This window comes from Pseudophryne corroboree, chromosome 3 (assembly GCF_028390025.1).
Source record: "Pseudophryne corroboree isolate aPseCor3 chromosome 3, aPseCor3.hap2, whole genome shotgun sequence".
In the NCBI taxonomy this organism is placed as follows: Eukaryota; Metazoa; Chordata; class Amphibia; order Anura; family Myobatrachidae; genus Pseudophryne; species Pseudophryne corroboree.
The window spans coordinates 38,427,523-38,442,176 of record NC_086446.1 but is presented as its reverse complement, the minus strand read 5'-3'; the positions used below and the strand labels follow the sequence as shown (position 1 = coordinate 38,442,176).

The following is a 14,654-nucleotide window of genomic DNA, read 5'->3' as shown; positions in this document are numbered from 1 at the left end:
GCCGCCCTGTCGATTTACATGGGCGACCGCCGTGATGTTGTCTGACTGGATCAGCACCGGCTGGTGTAGGAGCAGGGATTTTGCTTGAGTTAGGGCATTGTAAATGGCCCTTAGTTCCAGAATATTTATGTGTAGGGAAGTCTCCTGACTCGACCATAGTCCTTGGAAATTTCTTCCCTGTGTGACTGCCCCCCAGCCTCGAAGGCTGGCATCCGTGGTCACCAGGACCCAGTCCTGTATGCCAAATCTGCGGCCCTCTAGAAGATGAGCACTCTGCAGCCACCACAGTAGAGACACCCTGGTTCTTGGAGACAGGGTTATTAAGCGATGCATCTGAAGATGCGATCCGGACCATTTGTCCAACAGGTCCCACTGAAAAATTCTGGCATGAAACCTGCCAAAGGGAATTGCTTCGTAAGAAGCTACCATCTTTCCCAGGACCCGCGTGCAGTGATGCACCGATACCTGTTTTGGTTTCAGGAGGTCTCTGACTAGAGATGACAACTCCCTGGCTTTCTCCTCTGGGAGAAACACTTTTTTCTGGACTGTATCCAGAATCATACCCAGGAACAGTAGACGTGTCGTCGGAACCAGCTGTGACTTTGGGATATTCAGAATCCAGCCGTGCTGGTGCAGCACTTCCTGCGATAGTGCTACTCCCACCAACAACTGTTCCTTGGACCTCGCCTTTATTAGGAGATCGTCCAAGTACTGGATAATTAAAACTCCCTTTTTTCGAAGGAGTATCATCATTTCAGCCATAACCTTGGTAAATACCCTCGGTGCCGTGGACAGTCCAAACGGCAGCGTCTGGAATTGGTAATGGCAATCCTGTACCACAAATCTGAGGTACTCCTGGTGAGGATGGTAAATGGGGACATGCAAGTAAGCATCCTTGATGTCCAGGGATACCATGTAATCCCCCTCGTCCAGGCTTGCAATAACCGCCCTGAGCGATTCCATCTTGAACTTGAATCTTTTTATGTATGTGTTAAAGGATTTCAAATTTAAAATGGGTCTCACCGAACCGTCCGGTTTCGGCACCACAAATAGTGTGGAATAGTAACCCCGGCCTTGTTGAACTAGGGGTACCTTGATTATCACCTGCTGGGAATACAGCTTGTGAATTGCCGCTAGCACCGCCTCCCTGTCTGAGGGAGCAATCGGCAAGGCAGATTTTAGGAACCGGTGGGATGGAGACGCCTCGAATTCCAGTTTGTACCCCTGAGATACTATTTGAAGAATCCAGGGATCCACCTGTGAGCAAGCCCACTGATTGCTGAAATTCTTGTGGCCCCCCACCGTACCTGGCTCCGCCTGTGGAGCCCCACCGTCATGCGGTGGACTTGGAAGACGAAGCGGGGGAGGACTTTTGTTCCTGGGAACCTGCTGTTTGTTGCAGCCTTTTTCCCCTACCTCTGCCTCTAGACTGAAAAGACCCGCCTTTTCCACGCTTGTTTTTCTGGGTCCGAAAGGACTGAACCTGATAAAATGGCGTCTTCTTAGGCTGTGAGGGGACATGGGGTAAAAATGCTGACTTCCCAGACGTTGCTGTGGAAACTAGGTCCGAGAGACCATCCCCAAATAATTCCTCCCCCTTATAAGGCAAAACTTCCATGTGCCTTTTAGAATCTGCATCTCCTGTCCACTGGCGAGTCCATAAGCCTCTCCTAGCAGAAAAGGACAATGCACTTACTTTAGATGCCAGCCGGCAGATTTCCCTCTGTGCATCTCTCATATATAAGACTGAGTCTTTAATATGGTCTATGGTTAGCAGAATCGTGTCTCTGACTAGTGTGTCAATATTTTCTGACAGTTTATCTGACCACGCAGCGGCAGCACTGCACATCCATGCTGACGCAATAGCTGGTCTGAGTATAATGCCTGAGTGTGTATATACAGACTTCAGGATAGCCTCCTGCTTTCTATCAGCAGGTTCCTTAAGGGCAGCCGTATCCGGAGACGGAAGTGCCACCTTTTTAGACAAACGTGTGAGCGCTTTATCCACCCTAGGAGGTGTTTCCCAACGTGCACTATCCTCTGGCGGGAAAGAGAACGCCATTAGTACCTTCTTAGGAATTATCAATTTCTTATCAGGGAAAGCCCACGCTTCTTCACACACTTCCTTTAATTCATCTGACGGGGGAAAAACTACGGGTATTTTTTTCTCCCCAAACATAACACCCTTTTTAGTGGTACCTGGATTTATATCAGAAATGTGTAACACCTCTTTCATTGCCTCAATCATGCAGTGAATGGCCTTAGTGGGCATTAAGTTAGACTCATCATCGTCGACACTGGTGTCAGTATCAGTGTCGACATCTGCGTCTGCAAACTGAGGTAGCGGGCGTTTTAGAGCCCCTGACGACCTTTGAGACACCTGGACAGGCACGAGCTGAGAACCCGGCTGTCCCACATTTGGCATGTCGTCAAATTTCTTATGAAAGGAGTCTATACGTGCACTCATCTCTTTCCATAAGCTCATCCACTCAGGTGTCTGCCCCGCAGGGGGTGACATCCCTTCTAAAGGCATCTGCTCCGCCTCCACATCATTATCCTCATCAAACATGTCGACACAGCTGTACCGACACACCGCACACACACTCCCTGTCCCCCCAAAGGGCTTTTGTGGGTCCTGTCCTCTGTTAGAGCATTCCCTATGCTCTAACAGAGGACAGGACCCACAAAAGCCCTTTGGGGGGACAGAGTGAGAGTATGCCAGCACACACCAGAGCGTTATATAATGCAGGGACTAACTGAGTTATGTCCCCTATAGCTGCTTTTTCTATATAATGTATAATGCGCCTGAATTTAGTGCCCCCCCTCTCTTTTTTTACCCTTTACTGTAGTGTAGTCTGCAGGGAAGAGCCAGGGAGCTTCCATCCAGCGGAGCTGTGAGGGAAAAATGGCGCCAGTGTGCTGAGGGAGATAGCTCTGCCCCTTTTCCGCTGACTATTCTCCCGCTTTTTCCTATATTCTGGCAGGGGTATTTTCCACATATATAGTCTCTGGGGCTATATATTGTGGTATTTTTGCCAGCCAAGGTGTTTTTATTGCTGCTCAGGGCGCCCTACCCCCAGCGCCCTGCACCCTCAGTGACCGGAGTGTGAAGTGTGAGAGGAGCAATGGTGCACAGCTGCAGTGCTGTGCGCTACCTTGGATGAAGACAGATGTCTTCTGCCGCCGATTTTCCGGACCTCTTCTTGCTTCTGGCTCTGTAAGGGGGGCGGTGGCGCGGCTCCGGGACCGAACACCAAGCTGGGCCTGCGGTCGATCCCTCTGGAGCTAATGGTGTCCAGTAGCCTAAGAAGCCCAAGCTGGCTGCAAGCAGGCAGGTTCGCTTCTTCTCCCCTTAGTCCCTCGCTGCAGTGAGCCTGTTGCCAGCAGGTCTCACTGAAAATAAAAAACTTAAATCTATACTTTCTTTCTAAAGGCTCAGGAGAGCCCCTAGTGTGCATCCAACCTCGGCCGGGAACAAAATCTAACTGAAGCTTGGAGGAGGGTCATAGTGGGAGGAGCCAGTGCACACCAGGTAGTCATAAATCTTTCTAGAGTGCCCAGCCTCCTTCGGAGCCCGCTATTCCCCATGGTCCTTTCGGAGTTCCCAGCATCCACTAGGACGTTAGAGAAATATATATATATATATATATATAGTGTTCACTCTAGCCTTCTTTGACGGGGCGCTGCGCCCTGCCCCTTTTCTGAGTGGCAGAATGCGCCCTGCCCGTTTGTGCCCGCCCTGCTGATTACTAAAGGTCCGCCTACTCACTGCCGCGCCAGGCTGTCACTGCCCCCTGCCGTCCTGCCGTGATGTCACTCCTCCCCGCCGCTCTGTCTCATCACACTGCCTGCCGCGCTGCCACTCCCCCCTGCCGAGATGTCACTCCTCCCTGCCGCTCTGTCCCACCGATCTCTCATGCCACTCCGCATAGCTGTCACTCCTCCCCGCCGCTCTGTCCCACCGAGCTGTTATGCCTCTCCGCAGAGCTGTCACTCCACCCTGCCGAGAGCAGCTGCCTTAGGCTTGTTGCGCTGATGCGCTGAAGGCAAGACTGTACAGGCTGCTCGGAATCTGGTAAGATGAGGAGGGCTGGGTTTGCTTCTCCCGCCGAGGCAAACCCAGCCCTCCCTCCTCTGTGTACATGACCCTATAAAAGAGGACGCCGGGGAGGATCAGTGTGGCGGCCATTTTCAATCAGCTCCGCGGTGTGTGAGGGGGAATCAGCGCGATCAACTCCCGCAGCATCAGCCCCCAGTAAGTAAAGTTAGCACACAAAAAGCGGAGATAAAAAATGTGACCTACCTGGTGCAATGTGTCTCAGTGCTCTCTACCTGGTGCAATGTGTCTCAGTGCTCTCTACCTGGTGCAATGTTTCTCTGTGCTCTCTACCTGGTGCAATGTGTCTCAGTGCTCTCTACCTGGTGCAATGTTTCTCTGTGCTCTCTACCTGGTGCAATGTGTCTCAGTGCTCTCTACCTGGTGCAATGTTTCTCTGTGCTCTCTACCTGGTGCAATGTGTCTCAGTGCTCTCTACCTGGTGCAATGTGTCTCAGTGCTTTCTACCTGGTGCAATGTGTCTCAGTGCTCTCTACCTGGTGCAATGTTTCTCAGTGCTCTCTACCTGGTGCAATGTGTCTCAGTGCTTTCTACCTGGTGCAATGTGTCTCAGTGCCCTCTACCTGGTGCAATGTGTCTCAGTGCTCTTTACCTGGTGCAATGTGTCTCTGTGCTCTCTACCTGGTGCAATGTTTCTCTGTGCTCTCTACCTGGTGCAATGTGTCTCAGTGCTCTCTACCTGGTGCAATGTGTCTCAGTGCTCTCTACCTGGTGCAATGTGTCTCAGTGCTCTTTACCTGGTGCAATGTGTCTCAGTGCTCTCTACCTGGTGCAATGTGTCTCAGTGCCCTCTACCTGGTGCAATGTGTCTCAGTGCCCTCTACCTGGTGCAATGTGTCTCAGTGCTCTTTACCTGGTGCAATGTGTCTCAGTGCTCTCTACCTGGTGCAATGTGTCTCAGTGCTCTTTACCTGGTGCAATGTGTCTCTGTACTCTCTACCTGGTGCAATGTTTCTCTGTGCTCTCTACCTGGTGCAATGTGTCTCAGTGCTCTCTACCTGGTGCAATGTGTCTCAGTGCTCTCTACCTGGTGCAATGTTTCTCTGTGCTCTCTACCTGGTGCAATGTGTCTCAGTGCTCTCTACCTGGTGCAATGTTTCTCTGTGCTCTCTACCTGGTGCAATGTGTCTCAGTGCTCTCTACCTGGTGCAATGTGTCTCAGTGCTCTCTACCTGGTGCAATGTTTCTCTGTGCTCTCTACCTGGTGCAATGTTTCTCTGTGCTCTCTACCTGGTGCAATGTGTCTCAGTGCTCTCTACCTGGTGCAATGTGTCTCAGTGCTCTCTACCTGGTGCAGTGTGCCTCAGTGCTCTCTACCTGGTGCAGTGTGCCTCAGTGCTCTCTACCTGGTGCAATGTGTCTCAGTGCTCTCTACCTGGTGCAATGTGTCTCAGTGCTCTCTACCTGGTGCAGTGTGCCTCAGTGCTCTCTACCTGGTGCAGTGTGCCTCAGTGCTCTCTACCTGGTGCAATGTGTCTCAGTGCTCTCTACCTGGTGCAATGTGTCTCAGTGCTCTCTACCTGGTGCAATGTTCCTCTGTGCTCTCTACCTGGTGCAATGTGTCTCAGTGCTCTCTACCTGGTGCAGTGTGCCTCAGTGCTCTCTACCTGGTGCAATGTTCCTCTGTGCTCTCTACCTGGTGCAATGTGTCTCAGTGCTTTCTACCTGGTGCAGTGTGTCTCAGTGCTCTCTACCTGGTGCAGTGTGCCTCAGTGCTCTCTACCTGGTGCAGTGTGCCTCAGTGCTCTCTACCTGGTGCAATGTTCCTCTGTGCTCTCTACCTGGTGCAATGTGTCTCAGTGCTCTCTACCTGGTGCAATGTTTCTCAGTGCTCTCTACCTGGTGCAATGTGTCTCAGTGCTCTCTACCTGGTGCAATGTGTCTCAGTGCTCTCTACCTGGTGCAATGTGTCTCAGTGCTCTCTACCTGGTGCAATGTTTCTCAGTGCTCTCTACCTGGTGCAATGTGTCTCAGTGCTCTCTACCTGGTGCAATGTGTCTCAGTGCTCTCTACCTGGTGCAATGTGTCCCAGTGCTCTCTACCTGGTGCAATGTGTCTCAGTGCTCTCTACCTGGTGCAATGTGTCTCAGTGCTTTCTACCTGGTGCAATGTGTCTCAGTGCTCTCTACCTGGTGCAATGTGTCTCAGTGCTCTCTACCTGGTGCAATGTGTCTCAGTGCTCTCTACCTGGTGCAATGTGTCTCAGTGCTCTCTACCTGGTGCAATGTTTCTCAGTGCTCTCTACCTGGTGCAATGTGTCTCAGTGCTCTCTACCTGGTGCAATGTGTCTCAGTGCTCTCTACCTGGTGCAATGTGTCCCAGTGCTCTCTACCTGGTGCAATGTGTCTCAGTGCTCTCTACCTGGTGCAATGTGTCTCAGTGCTTTCTACCTGGTGCAATGTGTCTCAGTGCTCTCTACCTGGTGCAATGTGTCTCAGTGCTCTCTACCTGGTGCAATGTGTCTCAGTGCTCTCTACCTGGTGCAATGTGTCTCAGTGCTCTCTACCTGGTGCAATGTGTCCCAGTGCTCTCTACCTGGTGCAATGTGTCCCAGTGCTCTCTACCTGGTGCAGTGTGTCTCAGTGCTCTCTACCTGGTGCAATGTGTCTCAGTGCTCTCTACCTGGTGCAATGTGTCTCAGTGCTCTCTACCTGGTGCAATGTGTCTCAGTGCTCTCTACCTGGTGCAATGTTTCTCAGTGCTCTCTACCTGGTGCAATGTGTCTCAGTGCTCTCTACCTGGTGCAATGTTTCTCAGTGCTCTCTACCTGGTGCAGTGTGTCTCAGTGCTCTCTACCTGGTGCAGTGTGTCTCAGTGCTCTCTACCTGGTGCAATGTGTCTCAGTGCTCTCTACCTGGTGCAATGTGTCTCAGTGCTCTCTACCTGGTGCAGTGTGTCTCAGTGCTCTCTACCTGGTGCAGTGTGCCTCAGTGCTCTCTACCTGGTGCAATGTTCCTCTGTGCTCTCTACCTGGTGCAATGTGTCTCAGTGCTCTCTACCTGGTGCAATGTGTCTCAGTGCTCTCTGCCTGGTGCAGTGTGCCTCAGTGCTCTCTACCTGGTGCAATGTGTATAACGTGCTCTGCCTGGCGCAAAGTGTAGAACGTGCTCTATCTGGCGCAATATGTATAATGTGCTCTACATGTCGCAGTGTGTATAGGAGGTTATACTTGGTGCAGTGTGTATTAGCTGCACTACTGTGTGCTGTAATGTGAATTGCCACTTTTGTGGCCACGCCCCTTCCCCACGAAACAACGCCCTAAATTTTTGATGCACGCCTTCGCCGCGCAATGTCCATGCTTTCACATGTAGTAATGGGAGGACCAAGCATTATAGTATGTACCTAATTTTGCCCTACTAACTTAAAAATGTGCCCTCCCGAATGAAAAATGTGCCCTCCCGAATGAAAAATGTGCCCTCCCGAATGAAAAATGTGCCCTCCCCGTGATCAGCACCCTGCCCTAAAAAAATCCTAGAGTGAACACTATATATATATATATATATATATATATATATATATAGGGTAGTGCCTGCGCTCACTGATAGGCGGATGTGTGACATGCAATGTACAGGGGTGGGAAATATGTAACAGGCAATATACAAGGGGAAGCATATGTGTTACAGGTGATATACAGGACACTACAGGCTGCTCCCTCTGTATAATAGTAGTAACAGGACACCACTAGCCGCTCACCCTGTATAATAAGAATTTACTTACCGATAATTCTATTTCTCGTAGTCCGTAGTGGATGCTGGGAACTCCGTAAGGACCATGGGGAATAGCGGCTCCGCAGGAGACTGGGCACAAAAGTAAAGCTTTAGGACCACCTGGTGTGCACTGGCTCCTCCCCCTATGACCCTCCTCCAAGCCTCAGTTAGGATACTGTGCCCAGACGAGCGTACACAATAAGGAAGGATTTTGAATCCCGGGTAAGACTCATACCAGGCACACCAATCACACCGTATAACTTGTGATCTAAACCCAGTTAACAGCATGATAACAGAGGAGCCTCTAGAAAAGATGGCTCACTACAGCAATAACCCGATTTTTGGAAACAATAACTATGTACCAGTATTGCAGACAATCCGCATTTGGGATGGGCGCCCAGCATCCACTACGGACTACGAGAAATAGAATTATCGGTAAGTAAATTCTTATTTTCTCTGACGTCCTAGTGGATGCTGGGAACTCCGTAAGGACCATGGGGATTATACCAAAGCTCCCAAACGGGCTGGAGAGTGCGGATGACTCTGCAGCACCGAATGAGAGAACTCCAGGTCCTCCTCAGCCAGGGTATCAAATTTGTAGAATTTTACAAACGTATTTGCTCCTGACCAAGTAGCAGCTCGGCAAGGTTGTAAAGCCGAGACCCCTCGGGCAGCCGCCCAAGATGAGCCCACCTTCCTTGTGGAGTGGGCATTTACAGAACTTTGGCTGTGGCAGGCCTGCCACAGAATGTGCAAGCTGAATTGTACTACAAATCCAACGAGCAATAGTCTGCTTAGAAGCAGGAGCACCCAGCTTGTTGGGTGCATACAGGATAAACAGCGAGTCAGATTTTCTGACTACAGCCGTCCTGGAAACATATATTTTCAGGGCTCTGACAACGTCTAGCAACTTGGAGTCCTCCAAGTCCCTAGTAGCCGCAGGCACCACAATAGGTTGGTTCAGGTGAAACGCTGAAACCACGTTATGGAGAAACTGAGGATGAGTCCTCAATTCCGTCCTGTCCGAACGGAAAATCAGATAAGGGCTTTTACAGGATAAAGCCGCCAATTCTGACCCGCGCCTGGCCCAGGCCAGGGCCAACAGCATGACCACTTTCCATGTGAGATATTTTAGCTCCACAGATTTAAGTGGTTCAAACCAATGTTACTTTTGGAACCCAAAAACTACATTTAGATCCCAAGGTGCCACTGGAGGCACAAAAGATGGCTGTATATACAGTACCCCTTTCTGAACTTCAGGGACTGAAGCTAGTTCTTTTTGGAAGAAAATTGACAGGACCGAAATTTGAACCTTAATGGACCCCAATTTCAGGCCCATAGACACTCCTGTTTGCAGGAAATGTAGGAATCGACCCAGTTGAAATTCCTCCGTCGGGCCTTACTGGCCTCGCACCACGCAACATATTATCGCCAACTGCGTTGATAATGTTTTGCGGTTACATCCTTCCTGGCTTTGATCAGGATAGGGATGACTTCATCCGGAATGCCTTTTCCCTTCAGGATCCAGCGTTCAACCGCCATGCCGTCAAACGCAGCCGCGGTAAGTCTTAGACAGACGGGGTCCTTGCTGGAGCAGGTCCCTTCTTAGAGGTAGAGGCCACGGATCTTCCGTGAGCATCTCTTGAAGTTCCGGTTACCAAGTCCTTCTTGGCCAATCCGGAGCCACGAATATAGTGCTTACTCCTCTCCATCTTATAATTCTCAGTACCGTGGGTATGAGAGGCAGAGGAGGGAACACATACACTTACTGGTACACCCACGGTGTTACCAGAGCGTCTACAGCTATTGCCTGAGGGTCCCTTGACCTGGCGCAATACCTGTCCAGTTTTTTCCCAACGGTTTAGAATCATGTGTAAGACTTCTGGGTGAAGTCCCCACTCTCCCGGGTGGAGGTCGTGTCTGCTGAGGAAGACTGCTTCCCAGTTGTCCACTCCCGGAATGAATACTGCTGACAGTGCTAGCACTGCCATTGCCCTCCTGCTTCTTGTGTCACCCTGTCTGTTTACATGGGTGACTGCCGTGATGTTGTCCGACTGGATCAACACCTGCTGACCTTGAAGCAGAGGTCTTGCTAAGCTTAGAGCATTGTAAATGGCCCTTAGCTTCAGGATATTTATGTGAGGTGATGACTCCAGGCTTGACCATAAGCCCTGGAAATTCCTTCCCTGTGTGACTGCTCCCCAGCCTCGCAGGCTGGCCTCCATGGTCACCAGGACCCAGTCCTGAATGCCGAATCTGCGGCCCTCTAGAAGATGAGCACTCTGCAATCACCACAGGAGGGACACCCTTGTCCCTGGAGACAGGGTTATCCGCTGATGCATCTGAGGATGCGACCCGGACCATTCGTCCAGCAGGTCCCACTGAAAAGTTCTTGCGTGGAATCTGCCGAATGGGATTGCTTCGTAGGAAGCCACCATTTTGCATTGATGCACTGAGACTTGGCTCGGTTTTAGGAGGTTCCTGACTAGCTCGGACAACTCCCTGGCTTTCTCCTCCGGGAGAAACACCTTTTTCTGAACTGTGTCCAGAATCATCCCTAGGAACAGAAGACGAGTCGTCGGAACCAGCTGCGATTTTGGAACATTGAGAATCCAACCGTGCTGCCGCAACACTACCTGAGATAGTGCTACACCGACCTCCAACTGTTCTCTTGACCTTACCCTTATCAGGAGATCGTCCAAGTAAGGGATAACAAAAACTCCCTTCCTTCGAAGGAGTATCATCATGTCGACCATTACCTTGGTAAAGACCCGGGGTGCCGTGGACCATCCAAACGGCAGCGTCTGAAACTGATAGTGACAGTTCTGTACCACAAACCTGAGGTACCCTTGGTGAGAAGGGTAAATTGGGACATGAAGGTAAGCCTCCTTGATGTCCAGAGACACCATGTAGTCCCCTTCTTCCAGGTTCGCAATCACTGCTCTGAGTGACTCCATCTTGAATTTGAACTTCTGTATGTAAGTGTTCAAAGATTTTTTATTTAAAATCGGTCTCACCGAGCCGTCCGGCTTCGGTACCACAACAGTGTGGAATAATACCCCTTTCCCTGTTGCAGGAGGGGTACCTTGATTATCACCTGCTGGGAATACAGCTTGTGAATGGCTTCCAAAACTGCCTCCCTGTCGGAGGGAGACGTCGGTAAAGCCGACTTTAGGAAACGGCGAGGGGGAGACGTCTCGAATTCCAATTTGTACCCCTGAGATACCACCTAAAGGATCCAGGGGTCTACTTGCGAGTGAGCCCACTGCGCGCTGAGCCTCCTTGTAAAGCCCCGGCGTCATGCTGAGGGCTTGGCAGAGGCGGGAGAGGGCTTCTGTTCCTGGGAACTGGCTGATTTCTGCAGCCTTTTTCCTCTCCCTCTGTCACGGGGCAGAAGTGAGGAACCTTTTGCCCGCTTGCCCTTATGGGAACGAAAGGACTGCGCCTGATCTTATGGTGAGAGGCGACCTGGGGTAAAAACGTGGAATTCCCAGCTGTTGCCGTGGCCACCAGGTCTGAAAGACCGACCCCAAATAACTCCTTCCCTTTATAAGGCAATACTTCCATATGCCGTTTGGAATCCGCATCACCTGACCACTGTCGTGTCCATAACCCTCTTCTGGCAGAAATGGACAACGCACTTACTCTTAATGCCAGTCGGCAAATATTCCGCTGTGCATCACGCATATATAGAAATGCATCTTTAAAATGCTCTATAGGCAATAATATACTGTCCCTATCTAGGGTATCAATATTTTCAGTCAGGGAATCCGACCACGCCAACCCAGCACTGCACATCCAGGCTGAGGCGATTGCTGGTCGCAGTATAACACCAGTATGTGTGTAAATACATTTTAGGATACCCTCCTGCTTCCTATCAGCAGGATCCTTAATGGCGGCCATCTCAGGAGAGGGTAGCCCTTGTTTTGACAAGCGTGTAAGCGCTTTATCCACCCTAGGGGGTGTTTCCCAACGCACCCCAACCTCTGGCGGGAAAGGATATAATGCCAATAACTTTTTTATCGGGGGAAACCCACGCTACATCACACACCTCATGTAATTTCTCAGATTCAGGAAAACTACAAGTAGTTTTTCCTCACCGAACATAATACCCCTTTTTGGTGGTACTCGTATTATCAGAAATGTGTAAAACATTTTTCATTGCCTCAATCATGTAACGTGTGGCCCTACTGGAAGTCACATTTGTCTCTTCACTGTCGACACTGGAGTCAGTATCCGTGTCGGCGTGTGTATCTGCCATCTGAGGTAACGGGCGCTTTAGAGCCCCTGACGGCCTATGAGACGTCTGGACAGGCACAACCTGAGTAGCCGGCTGTCTCATGTCAACCACTGTCTTTTATACAGAGCTGACACTGTCACGTAATTCCTTCCAACAGTTCATCCACTCAGGTGTCGACCCCCTAAGGGGTGACAGCACTATTACAGGCAATTTTCTCCGCCTCCACCTCATTTTCCTCCTCATACATGTCGACACAAACGTACCGACACACAGCACACACACAGGGAATGCTCTGATAGAGGACAGGACCCCACTAGCCCTTTGGGGAGACAGAGGGAAAGTATGCCAGCACACACCAGAGCGCTATATATATATATATACAGGGATAACCTTATATAAGTGTTTTTCCCCTTATAGCTACTGTATTTTTAATACTGCGCCTAATTAGTGTCCCCCTCTCTTTTTTAACCCTTTCTGTAGTGTAGTGACTGCAGGGGAGAGCCAGGGAGCTTCCCTCCAACGGATCTGTGAGGGAAAATGGCGCCAGTGTGCTGAGGAGATAGGCTCCACCCCCTTCTCGGCGGCCTTATCTCCCGTTTTTCTGTGTATCCTGGCAGGGGTTAAATGCATCCATATAGCCCAGGAGCTATATGTGATGCATTTTTTTTTGCCATCCAAGGTGTTTTTATTGCGTCTCAGGGCACCCCCCCCAGCGCCCTGCACCCTCAGTGACCGGAGTGTGCAGTGTGCTGAGAGCAATGGCGCACAGCTGCAGTGCTGTGCGCTACCTTATTGAAGACAGGACGTCTTCTGCCGCCGATTTTCCGGACCTCTTCAGTCTTCTGGCTCTGTAAGGGGGCCGGCGGCGCGGCTCTGGGAGCCATCCATGGCTGGACCTGTGATCGATCCCTCTGGAGCTAATGTCCAATAGCCTAAGAAGCCCAATCCACTCTGCACGCAGGTGAGTTCGCTTCTTCTCCCCTTAGTCCCTCGATGCAGTGAGCCTGTTGCCAGCAGGTCTCACTGAAAATAAAAAACCTAAAACTAAACTTTTCACTAAGCAGCTCAGGAGAGCCACCTAGTGTGCACCCTTCTCGTTCGGGCACAAAAATCTAACTGAGGCTTGGAGGAGGGTCATAGGGGGAGGAGCCAGTGCACACCAGGTGGTCCTAAAGCTTTACTTTTGTGCCCAGTCTCCTGCGGAGCCGCTATTCCCCATGGTCCTTACGGAGTTCCCAGCATCCAGTAGGACGTCAGAGAAAATAATAGTAACCGGACAACACAGGCTGCTCCCCCGGTATAATTATAAGAAGAAGAAGAACAGGACACCACAGGCTGCTCCCCTTGTATAATAGTAGTGGACACTATAGGCTGCTCTCCCGTATAATAGTAGTAACAGGACACCACATGCTATTCCCCCTGTAAAATAATAATAATAACAACAATAATAATAACAGGACACCACAGGCCGCTCCCCCTGTATAATAATAATAATGACAGGATACCACAGGCTGCTCACCCGTAAATTAGTAGTAGTAACATGACACCACAGGCTGCTCCCCCTGTATAAAAATAAGAATAACAGGACACCACAGGCTGCTCCCCCCTGTATAATAATAACAGGACACCACAGGCTGCTCCCCCTATATAATAATTATAATAACTGGACACCACAGGCTGCTCCCCTTGTATAATAGTAGTGGACACTACAGTAGGGGTGGGCAAAATACGGCCCGCTGCCTCCCACCACTGTGCAATAACAAGCGGCCCGAGTGGCTGCTTGTCATTGCACTACAAAAGCTACAAGCCGCGGTGACCGCCGCTACGTCAGGTCACTGGTGCAGCCGAGTGTAGCTGTACCAGACAGAAGGACTGGTCGCTGCTGGATGGAGATGGGGGTGGAGCCAAAAGCAGGACGCCGAAGCGGGAGGTTTGAATGCAGCTGCTGCATTGACTGCTGTTGTGGACTGGAGGACTGGTTTATATCGCTACGGTACCATGGCTGTGGGCTGTCCGTGTTTGAATGGCTGGCGGGTGGCAGCGGGGTAGGGGTGCTAGATCTGCCCGGTATTGGGGGGGGGGGCTTCTGAATGTGCTGAGGGAGGAAGGGAGAGCTGGTAACATTGCCCGGGAGGGAGGAAGGATCTGCTGACTCTGCCTAAGTAGGGAGGGTGAGATTGGGGAAGGAGCTGGTAGCTGCCAAAGGATGGAGGGGAGCTGCTAATATTCTGGATGTTGTTTATTTGTTTTCATCACAGTTTTTTTTTTTTAAATTCTAATTACTTGCTTATGAGGGATTCTGTCCTTAAATGAAGGCTCTTCTGTTTATTTTATTTAGCCATTTCTCTTTATTTTTGCCTGTCCCCATTATTAATAAATATATAATGCATATGGGGTGGGAGTGGGGGGTGAGGGGACGACGACACACGTATATGGGTGAGGGAGGTGCTGGAATTACAGCAGAAACAATATATTTTGTCTACGGCCCTCACATATTCGCTGTAAAGTGTTAAGTGGCCCCCTAATTAAAATAATTGCCCACCCCTGCACTACAGGCTGCTCTCCCGTATAATAGTAGTAACAGGACACC

At 50.6% G+C, this 14,654-nt stretch overlaps 1 protein-coding gene across 4 annotated transcripts in view; it reads right to left on the bottom strand.

Annotated features, from left to right (window-relative positions):
* The window catches only part of LOC135054648 (zinc finger protein 268-like), a 247,646-nt gene that overhangs the window by 79,597 nt on the left and 153,395 nt on the right, over nt 1–14,654 (bottom strand). The window lies entirely within an intron of this gene.